General features: G+C 40.5%; 1 annotated feature.

Annotated features, from left to right (window-relative positions):
* Positions 1-14,513: 14,513 nt before the first annotated feature.
* Positions 14,514-16,703: part of a mobile genetic element that runs on past the window's edge.

Here is a 16,703-nt window from a genome sequence, read left to right on the forward strand (position 1 = left end):
ACAAAAAGAGCTAGTATTCCTAATAGCCTACTCTTTAGTTATGTTGACTTTAGAGTGCAGGGGAAAACAAATGTCTCATATGTCACTTTGCAGTCCATTAGCCATGAAAGATTTCTTTAACAGTAATTATCGAGCGGAAAAATGTCATTGGCCCTTCGTTTTGGTGACAGTTTAAAACTGCAAAGACTACGCTCAATTAAACATTTCTTCTGATGGCTCGAGTGAAAATGTGTTCAAGACCAAAAAAAATACTTTAATTGAGAAGCTGTATTTATATTATAAAGTACAGCACTTTTTTTGGGATCTACCCATGCATATTTATAAGCGGCATCGATCCACTCTCAACGGAATATGAAAGGGACCTCAATCAGGTTCCCCCGATGGCTGGTTGGTTGGCTGGCACTTGAACAACCCTTCAGTTGGTTCCTCTTCGCTTTTGTACCCATCATCCATTGTTATCTGCTGGCCATTTGTTATGCGAAGACCGAGCACCAAACACCGTACCGTTCGACGGCAACCAGGTCAGTTTATCCTGGCCAAGGGAGATTTGTTGGACATCCATTCATCAGAATCGGTGCGCATAATGCAGGCGTATTTATAACATTTGACAGAGCATCCACAAAAGCAAAACGAAGCGCAGCCAGGCAATCCGTAATCGCACTCACAGGCCCGCACTCTCGAGCACTATTTATAATTATTGCACTCGGGGATTACGGACTCCAGCACATGTGTAGCTGCATCCTTGCTCAGATGCAATGCGAGTGCAAGCAAAACAATCTCATTACCATTACTTTTAAGATGCTCAAACTTTCAATCAATTTCCCTAGCAATATCCGCCGGGGCACTCCTCGGCAGAGCCTGGGGACCTCGAGGAAGTCTCAAGCACTCGCTTCTTGGCCATTGTTGCTGCCTCCTCTGAAGCCCATTACTTTTTGCTGCCGAGGGTTATTCCATTAATAAGAAATCAAGTAAAAAATACTCATATCTAATCGAATTTTAAAAATTTTCAAAAAGAATGCATAGAAAATATTAATGCGAAAACCCTTTATATTAAGTTCAAGTTCTAGATATAACTAATTCTTAATTGTAATCTTATCTACATTAATATGTAGTTTTCCAGGCTTTGTTCATCTTAACAAAGAAAATTTTTTAAGAAATTCCATAGGTATTTGATAGTCGAACCCTCCCTAAGTTCTGCCACTTTCAATGCTCCTCTTGCGCAGTGCTGATGGCGCTGTGCGATGGCAGCGACGCCCAAGTTGACAGCATTGTTTTGCGCCATGACGCAGCTGATGCTCCAGGAATTGCTTGCTTTGAAGTAAACAAGCAATTTTGCAAAAGAAAGCAACGCAACACCCTTTCCTGCCCCAGACGAACTCGCATGCATAACTTGGGGCCGGCTCAGCCTCTTTGCTGTCAGTTGTCAATGCACTCGACGCGTCTGCTCCCCATTTCCCAGCCCCATTTCCCAACCCCATTTGCCATCACCATTTGCCGGCCCGCTTTTTCTTTTCCTGCATTTTTTATGCTGCATTGCACTTTGACTTGGCGGGGTTTTGTTTGCTCGTTCGATACTCGCAGACTGCCTTATCGCGAGTGTTATTTTTTGTGCCCCTACCTCTGCCGTCGTCGACAGCATTGTCATCAACATAATCATCAGTGGTAAAGTTTTGGCGTTCACCCTTCTCAATATTAAAATGTCTTTGAACCCCTTCCCCCTTTTCTCGCAATGACATAATTAACAAATGCTTCACATGCAAACGAGACTGGGAACTGACTGCAGTACGAAGATCTTCTTGCAGCTCACATGAGAAATGTTGGCCAATAAATTACTGTTACGCCTGCAATAAATATTCAAATAGCTCCGACCAAAGCCAAATAAAGGAAGGGCAGACAGCCCCAAAAATGGTCACAGCAGCAGCACAACTGCTAACTAATGATCTATTAGCCCGGGACTAGTGTCCTCCCTACATGGTCCTGTGTATACGTATCTGTAACTGTAGCTGTATCTGAGTTTCTCATATCCGGTGCTCGTCTTATTAGTTCACAAAAGCGACCACGTTTGACTTTTATTACACTCACTGTGTGCCAGTCGTTGCAAAAGTAGTTTTCTGACACAGAAAACATTTATCTTGCTTTGCCCGGTTTTCGGGTTTCCAACGGATGTTGACTAACTTACAAATGAGCTGGGTATTCAATTTGTCTAAGCTGATGCAAATATGATTGAACCCATTTGTTAGCGCCGCAAATGGGGAAAGAATCTCCGAGCGGATGGCAGCCAATTTTTGAAGGGTGGCTAGAGGTCCAGAAATAGCTATGCTTAGCTTTTTATTACTTTAAGGAAAATGCAAATCCCACACAGGAATACAGTTTATCATAACATAGTGACTTTAAATACAATTTACACATAAATTTAATTAAATTCGAGCAGGAAAATTCCTTTCTGGCCTTATGAAATGCGGTGTGGCCAAGTTTCAAGTGAATCAATTGAGTTTCTCTCATCATCAAAATCTTTCAAACAGCAATTGCTTTGGATGCTGAAAGAGTTTGCCACCTTAGTCAAACTTTGCAAACCCGAAAACTTTAACTGCCATCTGGATGCCATTTATCGCAAAGGCATTGGCGATGCTGGGAAAAGTGTCTAATGCGCGTTTTGGCGACACTTTTCATATGGGCAGCCGGACAATGAGAAGCGGCGAGGGAGAAAAGGACTTAAACAAAACTGCAAATGCAACTAAAAACTAAAAACTCAGCGGCAAGGCAAAAGTATTTCACGGAAAGAGTTTTGCCTGCCAGTCGAAGCTGAAACAAAAGTTTTGCAAGCACAAAACATTTTATTGCACTCTTAAGAAGCTGCACTACACATTACGTATACGCCGTGCAGTACGGCTTCATATATAGCTAAGAGAGACCGTAACTCCCCGAGCCCAAGTAAAATATGAAATATATTTCAACTTTTGCACACACCGAAATATGTGCGGCATTATGGCGTTGTGGGTTGGGGATTGTGGGTGGTGGTGGTGGTGATGGTGGTGCTGCTGCAAATATGCGGCCAAGTCGCTGCCTGGAACAAGCCTTAAGCATCTGGGGCATGCTACAAACGAGTGGAAAGAATGCCGAGCGTAAAATACGAAAAAAAAAATTTGGGTAAAACTCAAACTTGCTGCTGCGAAAATATGCCATGACACAAATACGCGCTGCATGACCCAACGAGGTGGAGAAGTTTACCTTGGCAGGCGAACGGGGCTGGAATGAAATCCAAAATCCAAGTCCGAGCTCAGGTGAAAACTATGTGCGCCCCTTTGGCTGGCGGGTGAAGCGGGTGGTGCGATTGCATTTCAAGGCCATTCCGGCCAAATGGAAAATTATTTGCTCCCTGTCATTATTTTGCCCAGCGCAGCTTGGCTTAGTCTGAGTGCATGCCGTGCCGATGTCAGAAAACCTGTTCAAGGTCCCACGGATTGCTATTATTTATTTAACTCAACACATTTTCTGTATTTTATTTTGTCCATTCACACCCTCCCAAAGTCCGAGGATTTGTCAGATTAGTTAGATCTCTTAAAATATATATATTTTTTTAATTTACTCTGGCAGTCCGGAAGAACAAAAAATTGGAGTGGACGAAGCAAGGCGACGCACTTGTAGCATATATTGTATATCTATTGTACAAAGCGATTATAAGTTGTATCGATTTATGAATTTAATGTGTTAAATTAAGCGAATTTTTAGCTAGTTTTCGGGTTATCAAATAAAAATGAACAAAGGCTTACAGATGCATCTGCAAACGTTAAACGTTAAGAGATACTTTCCAATTACTTCGAAAGCTAATAATAAATAAATACCTCCTACCCATTAGCCCCTATTTTAAACCACAAATAAGGATTAAATATTTAGGGCTTGACTCAGATTCGAAAGTCTATCTTAATTGTTAAAACTTTTCCTTCATTTCAGAACTTTCCAATCTTAAGTGTGTGCAGTGACAAAATATATGTAATTTTCTGACAACAATTCGATAACACAGTTTTGCACTCTGTCTCGAAAAAAGTATTTTGCATTGAACCCAAACACGATTTGCTCGTTGACCAGTCGGTAGATTATTACCCGCACTTTGAATATCTTGCTCAAAATTCATGTTTAACATTTATGAGCTGTCACGCCTCCTATTTATCATGTGACCCACGGCCGCGCAGGATGTGGTAATGGGGCCGGGGGATTCCCTGGCCACAGTGCGTATGCGTGACATAGCTTTGCATGGGATTGGGCATAAAATGCACTTTTAGCCGCAGGACCCGCCGCTTTGCGCAATGTTTAATTAATTATCAATTAATGTGTTACAAACCGCAACGGCATTAATTTCATACGCCGCGTTGCACATCCGTAATAACGCAGTCAGACGATTGGATTGGTTTGGATTCGATTGGATTGCATTGCATTGCAATGGATTGGATTGGATTGGACTGGGTTGGGGTATGGGGCTGCGGCGCAGCATCCTCATCATCATTATCATGCACACCGCCAGTAAAGCTGTCATAGCTTTGATTATTATCGATTTCTTATTAAGCTTAACGCTTAACGGCTTTCATGTGTGTGAGTGTGAGCCAGTTTCAGTTGGCCGGCCAACACATATTATTAGTGCGTCTGTGTGAACGGACTGCAGTTAGGCCATCAGCAAATAGCCAAATTGGTGGGTTAGCGCATAAATATTTGGGTCAAGCAATGGCTATGGCCACATTGGCCCCAAGCAAACATGGCCAGCCATTCAAGGCACATTACGGGGACAAACAATGGGGTTAATTCCACGGTTATCTGGTCAGAGGCTTATGTTTTGGCTAAACTAAGGTAAATGCATACATCGATATTATGCATTCCTATTGTCCTCGAAACAATCAATAACAAATAGGGCTGATAAAATTTCAATAGTAAGTGCTTTTAGCATTTTATATTAATTTTGTTGTTGCTGAAATGTAAAACTTTTCTCATCTTAATATTCTACACTATTTTGCATTTAAGTATGCTTTGTGTGACGCCTCTTAGGCATTCTGCGACCTATCTCAACATAAAACACTTCGGACGAAGCCCGAAAGATAACTATCTTGGACGAGCCAATGGCCCGGCTCTATTTCCCAGATCCTGATATTTATGAATGGCCCAAATGTCCAGAGCTGAGTTCCCAGCTCAACTTCGTGCGGCTCCTCCATTTTCATCCTCTTCGGTCTTCGCTTGTTGTTCTCACTCAAAGTCAACTCATTTTTTCTCATCTAATGCACGCTGGGGATCAATTTGCCATGTAAACAATTTATTGACTGTTTTGTTTAGTGCGCTTTTGGGATACTTTCGCTTAAGTTTTGCTTCTGCGCAAGCTGGCTAAGTAAACAGAATGAGGACCATGGGCGGCCTTTAACTTCGTCTGCCACTAGGAATTTTAAAGCGTGAAAATTCATTAGCGAATTTCCGGCAAAGGGCGTGTTAATTAAGGTGCTGTGTAAAGCCCGGTTCGGCCTGACCACAGCCAAAGCCTCCAATTAATTTTAATTACAGTTTGGCAGCAGGGTAGCACAAAAAAGAAGAAAAGTGATAGAAAGGCGAGGGATAAGCGTCCAAGATGCAGAAAACAGCAACAAACTGTTTGTGTTTTCACACCGTTTGCCCGGCAAATGCTCTGTAAGCCAGCAGAGCCGGGAGACATCAACCTCACCTGGCCGCAACTTTGTGCACAGTTCGAGTTCTTCTTCAATTTTTCTTATACTTTTCATACCCAGCACAAAGTGGGGTACATTGGTTTATCTAAAAAACTAAAAACTGATTTTTTTGTAATTGGTGAAAATCATCTTGATAACGGCTCTATTTTATTTATAGATATCTTTTCTCTTAACATTCAATTTATTAAAATGTAATTACTGTAATGGCTCAATTTCATATTCCTAGGGCAATAGGAAACAATCACAATGGTGCACAGTGTAATTTGGAGGGATGAGGTATCAGGTATTAGGTATCACGGAGTCTCAATATTTGTGCAAGCCGCTTTCACCTTATGCCACTTTTATTTGCTGTCGCTTGTTAAAATGTTCTTCTCCGTGGTTTTCTCGTTACTTTGCCTAGTCGCCGTGTATTTGCATTTCTTTCTGGCCTCCACTTAGATTTCTTTTCTACATTTGCTTACACTAATTATGACCCCGGGTGAGTTGGCCTGTCCCGCCTGACACTGCATGTAATTAGTGGTTAAATTGTCGCCCAGAGGTCAGCGAAGCCAAGACATCTTGGCGGTTGGGTAACAGCAATGTAGCCCTTGGCGTCAAGGTGTCATGCTTATTATCAAGTGGTTTACATTCGCAGGGGGTAAAACTCAAAGTGCTTCGACACGAGGCCATCCTCCTTAGTGGCCTTACTTAGTGGATTAATTTGCCCCCTTCGTAGCGCTAATTAGAATGCGAGTTGGGATCGTCTGTCGAACGTTTGGCAAACTGAAGATCGGACACAATTATCCGGTGGCTTATATATACAAAATGCTGCCACAGACAAATAGAACAGATTTCGCGTCAAACAAAGAGAATGCCGACTGGGGGCGGGGAAAGGGAAATAGAATCCTTATGATGCGGATTCTGCATTTTAATTCATAAGCTGACATTTGTCTCGCTGGCCAACGTTGACTGCCTGACTGGCTGACTGAAATGGAAAAGATATTTCATGCTCATTTACATGAAATTTTCATTATGCGCCGCACGCTGGAACGCTGAAACTTATGCAATGCCAGCCAGCAGACGGATTTGGCCAGAAACGCGGGGGAAGAAGATGGCGGGACTGACGGAGCGGACGGAAAGACAGAAAGCCAGCTACAAAATCACGTTCGTTTATCATCGCCGGCGACATCGTCCCGACTATGATGTTGATGCTGATGTTGATGAGCGCACAGACAGCCAAGGACATGATAAAGAACAGGAGCAGGAACTGGAACGGGAAAGGGAACGGGAACGGGAACGGGAACGGGAACGGGATTGGTCGGATGATGATGCCAGGGAGCGGACGACAAAGCGTGTGACAGCATTTTGCATACGCTGATGAATCCATCATCTTTACTCAACGTCACATCATCAAATCCGCAGCGCTTAGTTATACTTTGTGAGCGGTGACGATGGCAGCGGCGACTGCACTCCTGCATCCTGCATCCTGCATCCTGCATCCTGCGGATCCACAACATATCCTGTCGCAACTCAAAGTCCCTGGCAGCCACCTGCAGATCCCACGTATGCAAATATATGCGGGCCCATGGCATTTGGAACTGGAAGCACGACACATCAAACACTTATCGTCAGACATTGCATTCGCATTGGCAGCACGCCACAGCTAGCTATACACCTTTGATTTAAATACACTGGAGGGTGCATCTATCCTATTGTGAAATGTACATAAAATGAGCAGTTTTATATTTCCTATAGGCCTTGGATAGATTATTTCAGATCTAAGTTCAGTTTTTTGCAGTGCACTTTCCACCGATCCGAGTGGTTTGTTTACGCGGCTTATACGTAATGGCCTTTTTTCAAGTGCATTCTTTTAATTGTTTAACGCAAAGATCCCAGACTTCAGTCTGTGTTGACAAAGTGGCCCCCACGCTGCAGCCCCCAACCTAAAATAGCCACGCCCTCGCCCACCGCCCACTGCACGTACACTCGTTGGCACTTAAGGGGATTTGTTTAATTGAAACGAATGCAGGGCCAAAAGCGAGGGCGGCAAGCAAAACAGAATGAACCATCCGAAACGAAACAAAGCGAAAGAAAGAATGAAAATGAAAATGAAAAACGAAAGACAAACTGCTGTTGGCCAAAAGCAGGGGAGGTGTGCGGATGGGAGGCTTGTGTTTGTGACAGCAGCTTAGTCCAACAAATAAACAAAAATGCACTTGGCTTTCGGTAGGTGGTGGGCGGCGAATGGGCGGATTTGTTGCGAACAAACGTAACAAACGCTGTCCAATGCCAAAAGCTGTCACTGAAGCTTCTGCAAGGCAGCTGTAACAATAAATGGCCATTTGGCTAATTAGAAAACGCTTTCGTCATTAGATGGCCAAGGTCAAATGGTTGGGGCTGATCTTTTACCAAAACTGGAGTCCAACTTTCGCCCACTCCGGGGATAATTGTTTATGTCAAAGGTCAAAAAGTTAAGACGCAATTGAAAGCAGCAGTCAAATTATGTGAGACACAATGGAAAAAAACAATGAAGTGCTTATGATTTCGACTGACTTAAATGGCTGTTTTGTTTTAGAAGCATTATGAAAATACAAAGCTCTTGTTCATGCATCGCAAACAAGTACCAAAAAGTATAATAAGAACATTAAAGCATCAATATATTTCTATGTCCATAAAATCAAAGATACCAACTCTTAATTGTAGCCAACAACAAGTGTTAGCCACAAGGCTAAATTAAATATCTAAAAAAAATTAAGCATATTTCGATAAAACAGGAGGGCGCGTCTTTCTCTGCGTGAAGCCTAATTCAATGTAAATTAAACTGTCAACGAAACCATCATGAAGGCAAGGCACTTATTGTCAATTGGATAATATCGCAGAAAGAGTCGAAGGGTCCGCAGGACCTTCGCAGAGGGACAGGACATTCGTAAACAGTCCTCTTGATGACTGAAAATTGAAATTGAAACCGTAAGACGAGTCTGCAGAGACAAGTGGAAGGAATCTGGCAAATGGCCAGCTTAGTCACTTGGTCAGCAGCGGCGGCAAGGAGCATTTTGAGTTTCCCAGGTCCTCAGACTCAGTCACAGGACTAGGCAGGGGCATGACAAAGGGAATGGTCTTTAATTAAATTACGTGCAGTCAAAAGCAACTTTGATCCCTTTTTACATCGCTCTCTATTGCAGCTTCGTCGCTCAGTCTTCCTGTCAGTTAGCCTTCTGATTCTCTCTCTCTCGGCCCAGTGAAAAACTTGACTTGTATTTGTAATTGCGTTTCTTTTCAGTTGCCAAGCCAAGCTGATTTTTAAGTTTTGACCCTCATTCAATACCCTAAATAAGTAGGTGCGTTACCTGTGATCGTGGAACTGATTTAACCAAATTTATAGCATTTCTATTGTATTTAAAGATATGATAACATGATATAGACAAATATTTGTACTAAAGATTAAAACGTTTGTATTTGATTTTATTATCATTTATTTATTTATATTTATTTTAATGAAATGTCTATATATTCAAATTAAATATAAAAATATCAACCAAACTAAACTTCTCTAGGGTATTTTAAACTTTGCTGTTGCAACCTTTTTTGGTTTATATATTTTTTTTTTTTGGACTTTCGTTTACTTTGGCTGGCTTTTCATTACTTTTGCGTTCGTCAGTTGGTTGAAGCTGCTCCTCGTCTTGTTTTTCTTGCTGCCATCCTTTTTTTTTTTTTTTTTGTTTTAACTTTGGCCAACGTTGCTTTCGCTTATGACAAACAAAACTTTTGCCAGCCGAGGCTGACGTGTGCAGCCTTCAAGAAAAGTGCCAAGATGAAGTGAAATTTTCTCCTTCCCCGGAAAGGGAAAGTCAAACGGCATAAGTAAACAGTGGCCGAGAGGAGGAGGAGGAGGCATTTTCTCAAATGGAAAGTGTCGCTTGGCCGGAGCCAATTAAACTTGCAATGCTAATTAATAACCTGCAATCGTGTGCAAGTCACCTAAAATAAAAAACAACAGGCAGCAGTCATTTGCATAAATTTTCTTTTCGTTTAGCTGTTTTTGAAAAATATTTCTTTTGCGCTTGTGCATATAATTAAAATATTTTCTCACAGCAATTAAACAGAGCATAAATACAAGCCCAGCCCAAGTTTTCGACAACCAAGAGATGAAAATTTGTAGGGAGCGATTCAAAGACGGAAAACCGCTCCTGAAGTAGAAGTAAAAGCAAAAGTAAAACGATTAAAAAGCTTTCAATTTAATTGAAGCAATTCTGGTCGCTCGCTTTCTCTTTCTTTCCCCACAGGATTTTAATTGGCCCCGAAAAACTTTGAAGCAATTTCGCATTATTGCAACAAAAATAGGAGCGTTAATTGCTCAAGTCTGGCACATACGAACAATATCCATCGATAATGTACGATAGATTGAGCCCGCTCCATAGACGAAAAGTTATTTTTATGATGTCCCGCCTTTGATGTGGTCATAAAAATGCCGAACCGCCCTGCAGGCGCACACTGAACATGAAACTGCGCATGGCCTGCAGTGGCGCTGGCCACAGGGCGTATGATTAACATAAAGCCAAGAACAGACAGGGCAAAGCAGCAGCAGGCTCAAAAGGCAAAGCTGATTGCAGCATTAAGTGGGATTGGGGCAGCCGGCGCAACAGTCGCCCTGCCATATAAACGTTTATATATGTATGTACATATATATATGTTTTTGTATATGTCCGTAGGCCAACAGAAGGCCAGATTTCCCGGCTAACAGACAGACTTGGACGGCAAAAGAAGTGCAAATCGAAGTGCAGATGGCCAGACTGGCCAGGCAAAAGGCTGCCAAATGGACATTAACCACATGCACAATTCATTGAATTTTTCACTTTTTTTTTTTTTTTTTTTGCATTCATTCCTGGCCCACCAGTTTTGTGTTTAATTTTTGCTCAAGTTCTATATGCATGTATATATTATATGTTTTATATACCCTTTTTAGAAAAAAATATACCTAACACTTTGTACAAGCACAAACATATAATTAATCTTTATATAAAATAGGTTCTTATATTTATTGTTTGTAATGTATTTTGTTTTTCGACATTAATGGTTAATATACCAAAGAGTATTTATGTGTCGCCAAATTGATCCTATTCCCGCAGACGCGTTTTAATTTGCCACTTTTCAATTGCAGCTCATTGCATATTGGAATGTCTGTCGACAGCCTTCCTCACTGGAACCCCTACTCATATATCTTTAAGGTAAGCAAGCATTTAATGTTAAGCCAGTGGGTGGGAATATGGGTGTGGAATGTGGGGATCGGGGAATGCGGAATGCCTGCGGTCACAGAACAGGCGGAGAAATTTAAATAAAGCCAGAGTGAAAAAAATCGCTGCACATAAAGGCACATAAATCGAAATCTGTCACAAAGAACATGCGCAGCCAATAAATTTCCTTATCTCAATAGCAGCGACAAGTGGCAAGGATCTGGGGGGTGGTATTGTGGTACAGTGGAGCCTCGGATGCCTCGAAGGCGTGTCCGTTGCAAGGAATTCGAACATGTTGCATATGCAATGCGGACGCTACTTTCGGCCTCTCCCAATCCTTCGTGGTGTGTGTGCCAGTGTCGGATTGTGTGTGTGTTTGGGTATCTGTGTGTTTTCAGGGACAAGTGTTTGTGTGCTGGCTGTGCTTTTGCCTTTCATCTGCCTCTGCCGCTATTTGTTTGCCCTGTTGTTGCCGCCTGTCACATTGCAGCGAAAATTGAAATTATTGCCGCAGTAGCAGCATCCTCCGAAACATTGTGATTAATATTTATTTTTATACACATTTAATTTGCTCTTTGGCTGCCTGATTTTCGAATGTTTTCCAAAAAGGGATATACATGTTAATATCTGATTCTGCAAGCCATTTTAAAAAACAAAGAAAATCTGATTTATGAACATAACACATCCTTAAATCCATCCAATTAGGCCAACTAACCGAACCTCCAGTATCCTACGAACTAGCCAGTCAAACAAAGGGGATGGAGTTACACGAGACACTCAGGGGACGAGGCGCATTAAGTATTCAGTTTTAAATCCATAAATCACACATATAATTATGCAAATTATAAAAATATGCCCAGACCAAGTGGTAGGCTCCGACCAACAAAAAAAAAGTGGTTGCTCCCGTCCAGTGGAAACTAAGCCATCATCAACTTGCTCAGACGAAAATAGAAGCCGAAAACTGAAAACGAAACTCAAGTTGGATGCGGGCACGTGTTTGGCTTGCTGAAATCTACATAAGCTGGCTGGCAGCCAATTTGGTAAGGGACTAACTATTCGAGCCAGGGAGTCACTCTGTCAGCCAGCTGGCCAAGAAATCCTTCCGGGAGAGGAGCGGCCAAAAAAAAATAGGTGGTTAAAAATCTGTTTTGCCAACATTTGCATGGAATGCGTTGCCGTTCCCCCCTTTCAGTCGCAATCCCGGTCATAGTTTTTCGGGTGCCATTTTGCATAACTTGGCCCGAAAAGCACACAGTGATCCGCATTTGTAGAATTTCGAATGGTCTATATATGTATGTATATATGCTAGCGTATATATCAACTTTTTGGTTCGTTGGTTTTCCGTGATTTTGACAGCCGGCCTAACGAAACGAAACGAAACGAAAAGCGAGTCTTCACCGTAAAAATATGCATACATTTTAATGGGTAGGTAAGGGGAAAATAAATAGAAAGCCTATGCTATGCCGCATGTCAACTTTTCAATATTTTCTTTTCCCTGTTAAATCCCCAAACGAAGCCCAAGCAATATCAAAACCACTCGGTCCAGACCATCTTAATGTGGTCAAGTGTGCTTAAGAATTCATTCAACAGTTTGGCTCGCTCTCCTTCATCATCTCTTTGTTTATTACATTTGCATATAATTTATTATTTATACACAGACACATGTATTTGTGTAAGTTCTTTTATGACTTCCACCACGCCCACCACCCAGCACTCAAAAAATGAAGAAGGCAAATACATTTTCCATCAGTGGGTGTCTATATTTTGGCTCGCAGTCCAATTGCGCTGCTTATTTCATTAGTAATTCTTTTGAATGCGAAAGCGAAATATACAATGTACAATATATTTTTCAAAGCAGAAAAACGCGAATGAAAAAAAAAAACGTAAGTATAAAAGAAAATTCAAGAAAATATGCTGAGAAAGCTGAGAAATCGTTGGCAGCGCTTTAACTACCGGAAATTCCTTTGTGCTGCTGGCGCTCATTTGCAGCCAACCACGCCCCCCTGCCCAGGACACACTACGCCCACTTTCTCTCTCTCTCCACCGGCGAACTCACGCCCGCACAATTTTTCGCTGTTGACAATTTTGGCGGTTGTTGTGGCAACACGTGACTTGCAAGCCAAGCGATAAAAGCGGCGAAATGCGAAGGGAAACGCGAGGAAAAGTTCCTCGGAATGCGAAAGAATGTTTGCTCCTGTGCAGAAGATACTCGTCGTACTTTAAACTGGTTGTCGCACGCTGTTGGCCCACCCCAACGATCGAATCGAAATCAGTTTCAAAATAATTTGCTGTTGAAATTCAATTTGTTATTTCCACTTGCCAATCTCTTCCACAATTTACCCATCCCCCGAATCTCTTTTTGCCCGGTGTCGCATTAATGCTTCGATGGCTTAATTGGCAACAACGTTTTTATTTGGCTGAATAAAAAGTAAATTATGTCATTAGGGCTCAATTTGCCCATTAATGCAAGACCGGTAGAGAACAAAACCGGCTTGGATTTCGAATTTCGAATTTCTATTTCGAGTGCCTCGGCACACATGTCGAATACGCAATTGTCTTGAGTGGCCACTCGAGGAAATAGTAGCAACTAAAAGTGAAGTGGCGCAAAGAGAAAGAAAAGTGAGCCATTCAACAGTGGGATGAAAGGATTTTAAACTTCGCTCAATGATGCTTGGGCAGAGAATTACCCGATGTCACCAATTGGGTCCTTCCGTTGTATTAACTTTTCTTCGAGACATTCAGAGAACTTAAAGTAATGTAATAATGCCCTCCAATTCGCATTTACTTCTATAGAGAGAAATACATGTTACTTATAAATTTATTCGCATTCAAGGTGCAGACATTAAACTCCAGTTGAGGTCGCATTGATACCTTGAACCCGTGCGATTTTTCATTATCGCCACCTGCTGCGATTTGCCCTTTGAAGGCGATGAAGTACACGCACCAGCTTAATCAGCCCGATTTTGAACTTCATCATCGAGAATCGCATTGGCCGTGTCTAGACGGGCCTTAGACATGTTGTGTCTTTGGCTGGTCGTATTTTTTGCAAATTTATTATACCAAGACATTTGCATTTTGAAAGTCAGATCTGTGCATTGAACCAAGGCCTTTAGGTTGAAAATCAAAAGACAAATCATTTATCATCTCGATGGGGCAGCCTTTTTCCACCAGCAATCACCCAGCTAGGCAAATTAAATGAAGTTACAAGCGTGATGCTGTACTAGGTCACTTATAAATTGACTGCCAACTTTACCAGAGCAACTCAACTTGAAGCAGAGAAGCGACGAGAAAATCTCGATGTGCGCATAATTTATTGTTGCGATTGTCTGGCTGGCCTGTTTTTGGGACATAGCAGATAACGAGCCACGTCAATGTGCGCTAATAAACTCAAGAAGGATTAATTTTGTGATTTATGATATGCGCCAGAGACTGGACAATACAGCAGATCAAGGGAAAGCTTAGAAGCTGTCCAAAAGTGAAATTCCCAACATACTTTTCAGCTGTCTCTGGCATAAAGAGCACTTATTAATTAATTACTTTTCTTTAGCAGCGGTTCTGCTTTTTAATGAAATTGTTTTTCAGTTAATTAATAATATATATATATAGTAAAATTGTTGTTTTATTTATGAGTCGAACTAATGTCCCGTCAGTTGACTAAGGACAACGCCAAGAAATAAAAAATAGTTTTTAGGAGAAATAGTTTCACGACTTTATTCTTTGGATCTCAGCTTAAGACTAAAAATCAAATGCAAATTGGATTGAGGAGAAGCCTCAGTATTTGAACAATATTTGTATTTCGGGAGAGCCTCGCTCTTGGGTTCTTAAGATTAGGTAGCGTTGAAAGAGGGCAGTCAAATCTGCTTAGGTCAGGCTTTAGGATGTTTACAAGAACGGCTGCGCTGCCAAAGATAAACGAATGCTGCGCAGCTGGGATACGTTATGGAAAATTACTAGAGTGCATTACTGATTTCTTTGAAATAATGGAAGTGGCTGGTTTGGACCACCCAAATACGTCACTCCCCTTCCCTTAAAGAGAAGCCTATACTTGGGCTGGGATTGATGGATATAGTGTGGGAAATGGAGTTTCTTCTATTTCTGTTTGTTGTGGTGTGTTTTGATTTTGATTTTTTTCTTATTTTAAGTTTTGCATACAGCATCATAAATGGTTTAAATGATACATATCTTAAATATGAGTACAACAAAATTAGTGCGATTATTACAATGATCATTTGTATGTAAAGTGTAATATTGTTCTCTGAAATCATCTCAACAATGTCGTTGTGTTTTACAATTTTTATTTTTGTTATATTAAGTGGTGTGTATAGTGGTGTCAAATCTATTTCTGGTTCTAACAGATTTTCACTTAAAATTATATTATTGATTTCTATTTTGCATTGCGTTACTCTTATCATTTTGTTTCCTTCTATTTTTATTTTATTAATTGAATTTTGGCAATTTTGGTTAAGAATTGTTTGGGTTAAGTTCCAGGTTACAATTGTGTTTGGTTCTATGTATTTTATTATTTCGTTCGTGTGTACTGGCTTAAAATTACAAATTGGATTTAAGTGTTTAATAATATTGGTGACACATTCATTTTTTACTTCTTTATTTTCGGTATTATAAACTTTATTTTCTTTTTCAAAATATGATTGTGTGTCTGTGTAATCTAGCTGATAGCCGTTGGAGTCTGGGTAAGGAATTATTTTAATTGTGCTTATTAGTGAAAGGTAAATGGGTATGTGGGATATGATTAATACTTGGTTATCATTGTAGTTAATCCAAGTGGATGTTTTAATGTTCAAAATGTTTTGGCTAAATTGCATATGTTGCATTCGTTTATTATATTCTGAATTAATAGTTGGCTATTTGGAAAGAAGTGATTTTCTTTAAATAATTTTGTCATTTTCTGTATACCAGGGTGTAAAAGTTTTTCATGTGATTGAAGTATGATTTCTTTGAATTCGGCGTATGAACCAACGTTCTTTAATAGGAAAAGACTGCGAATTACTTTTGTGTAGGTGGTATTAACAATTTCTATGTGTGCTCTTTGAATAATTTCAAAATCTACATCGCTCTCAATATAAATGGTAATGTTTCTATGGATAAAGTGATCGAGTAAAATTTGTTTGGCCTTTTCAAGTGTCATTACATCATATTGAATTGTGGTAATGGAGTTACCGAATATTTTTGAATGCTCTACTTTATTTTTATCGGATTTAATAAAGATTATTTGTTTTTTGAAATAATTTATTGGTTTTTCTGTTAAATGAATAAGGTTGCTATTGTCCTCTTCTGCACTATGTTGAGTAGCTTCACTATGATGATTTTCTTCAATTTTAATTCTTGATAATGCATCGGCAACTGAATTTTCTTTCCCTTTAATATAATCTATTTTAAATTGGTATTCGCTTAATCTAACTCTCCATCTTTCTAACTTAGCATTCGGTTCCTTTAAGTTATGAAGCCATCTAAGAGGTTGATGGTCACTGGCAATGAGAAATTGTCGTCCTAGTAAATAATGTCGAAAAGTTTTTGTGGCCCAAACTATGGCAAGTAATTCTTTTTCGATAGCACTGTAATTTAATTCGTGATCGTTAAGTGTTCTACTAATAAAAGATATAGGATGACCGTTTTGAGAAAGGACAGCCCCGAGGGCCAAGTTACTTGCATCTGTGGTTAAAACAAATTTCTTTTCAAAATCAGGTAATTGTAAAATTGGGTCACGAATTATCAAAGCCTTAAGTTTTTCGAATGCCTCTATGTACTCAAGTTTTTGTGTATCTATCTTTGCTCC

This window comes from Drosophila melanogaster, chromosome 3R (assembly GCF_000001215.4).
Source record: "Drosophila melanogaster chromosome 3R".
Lineage (NCBI taxonomy): Eukaryota > Metazoa > Arthropoda > Insecta > Diptera > Drosophilidae > Drosophila > Drosophila melanogaster.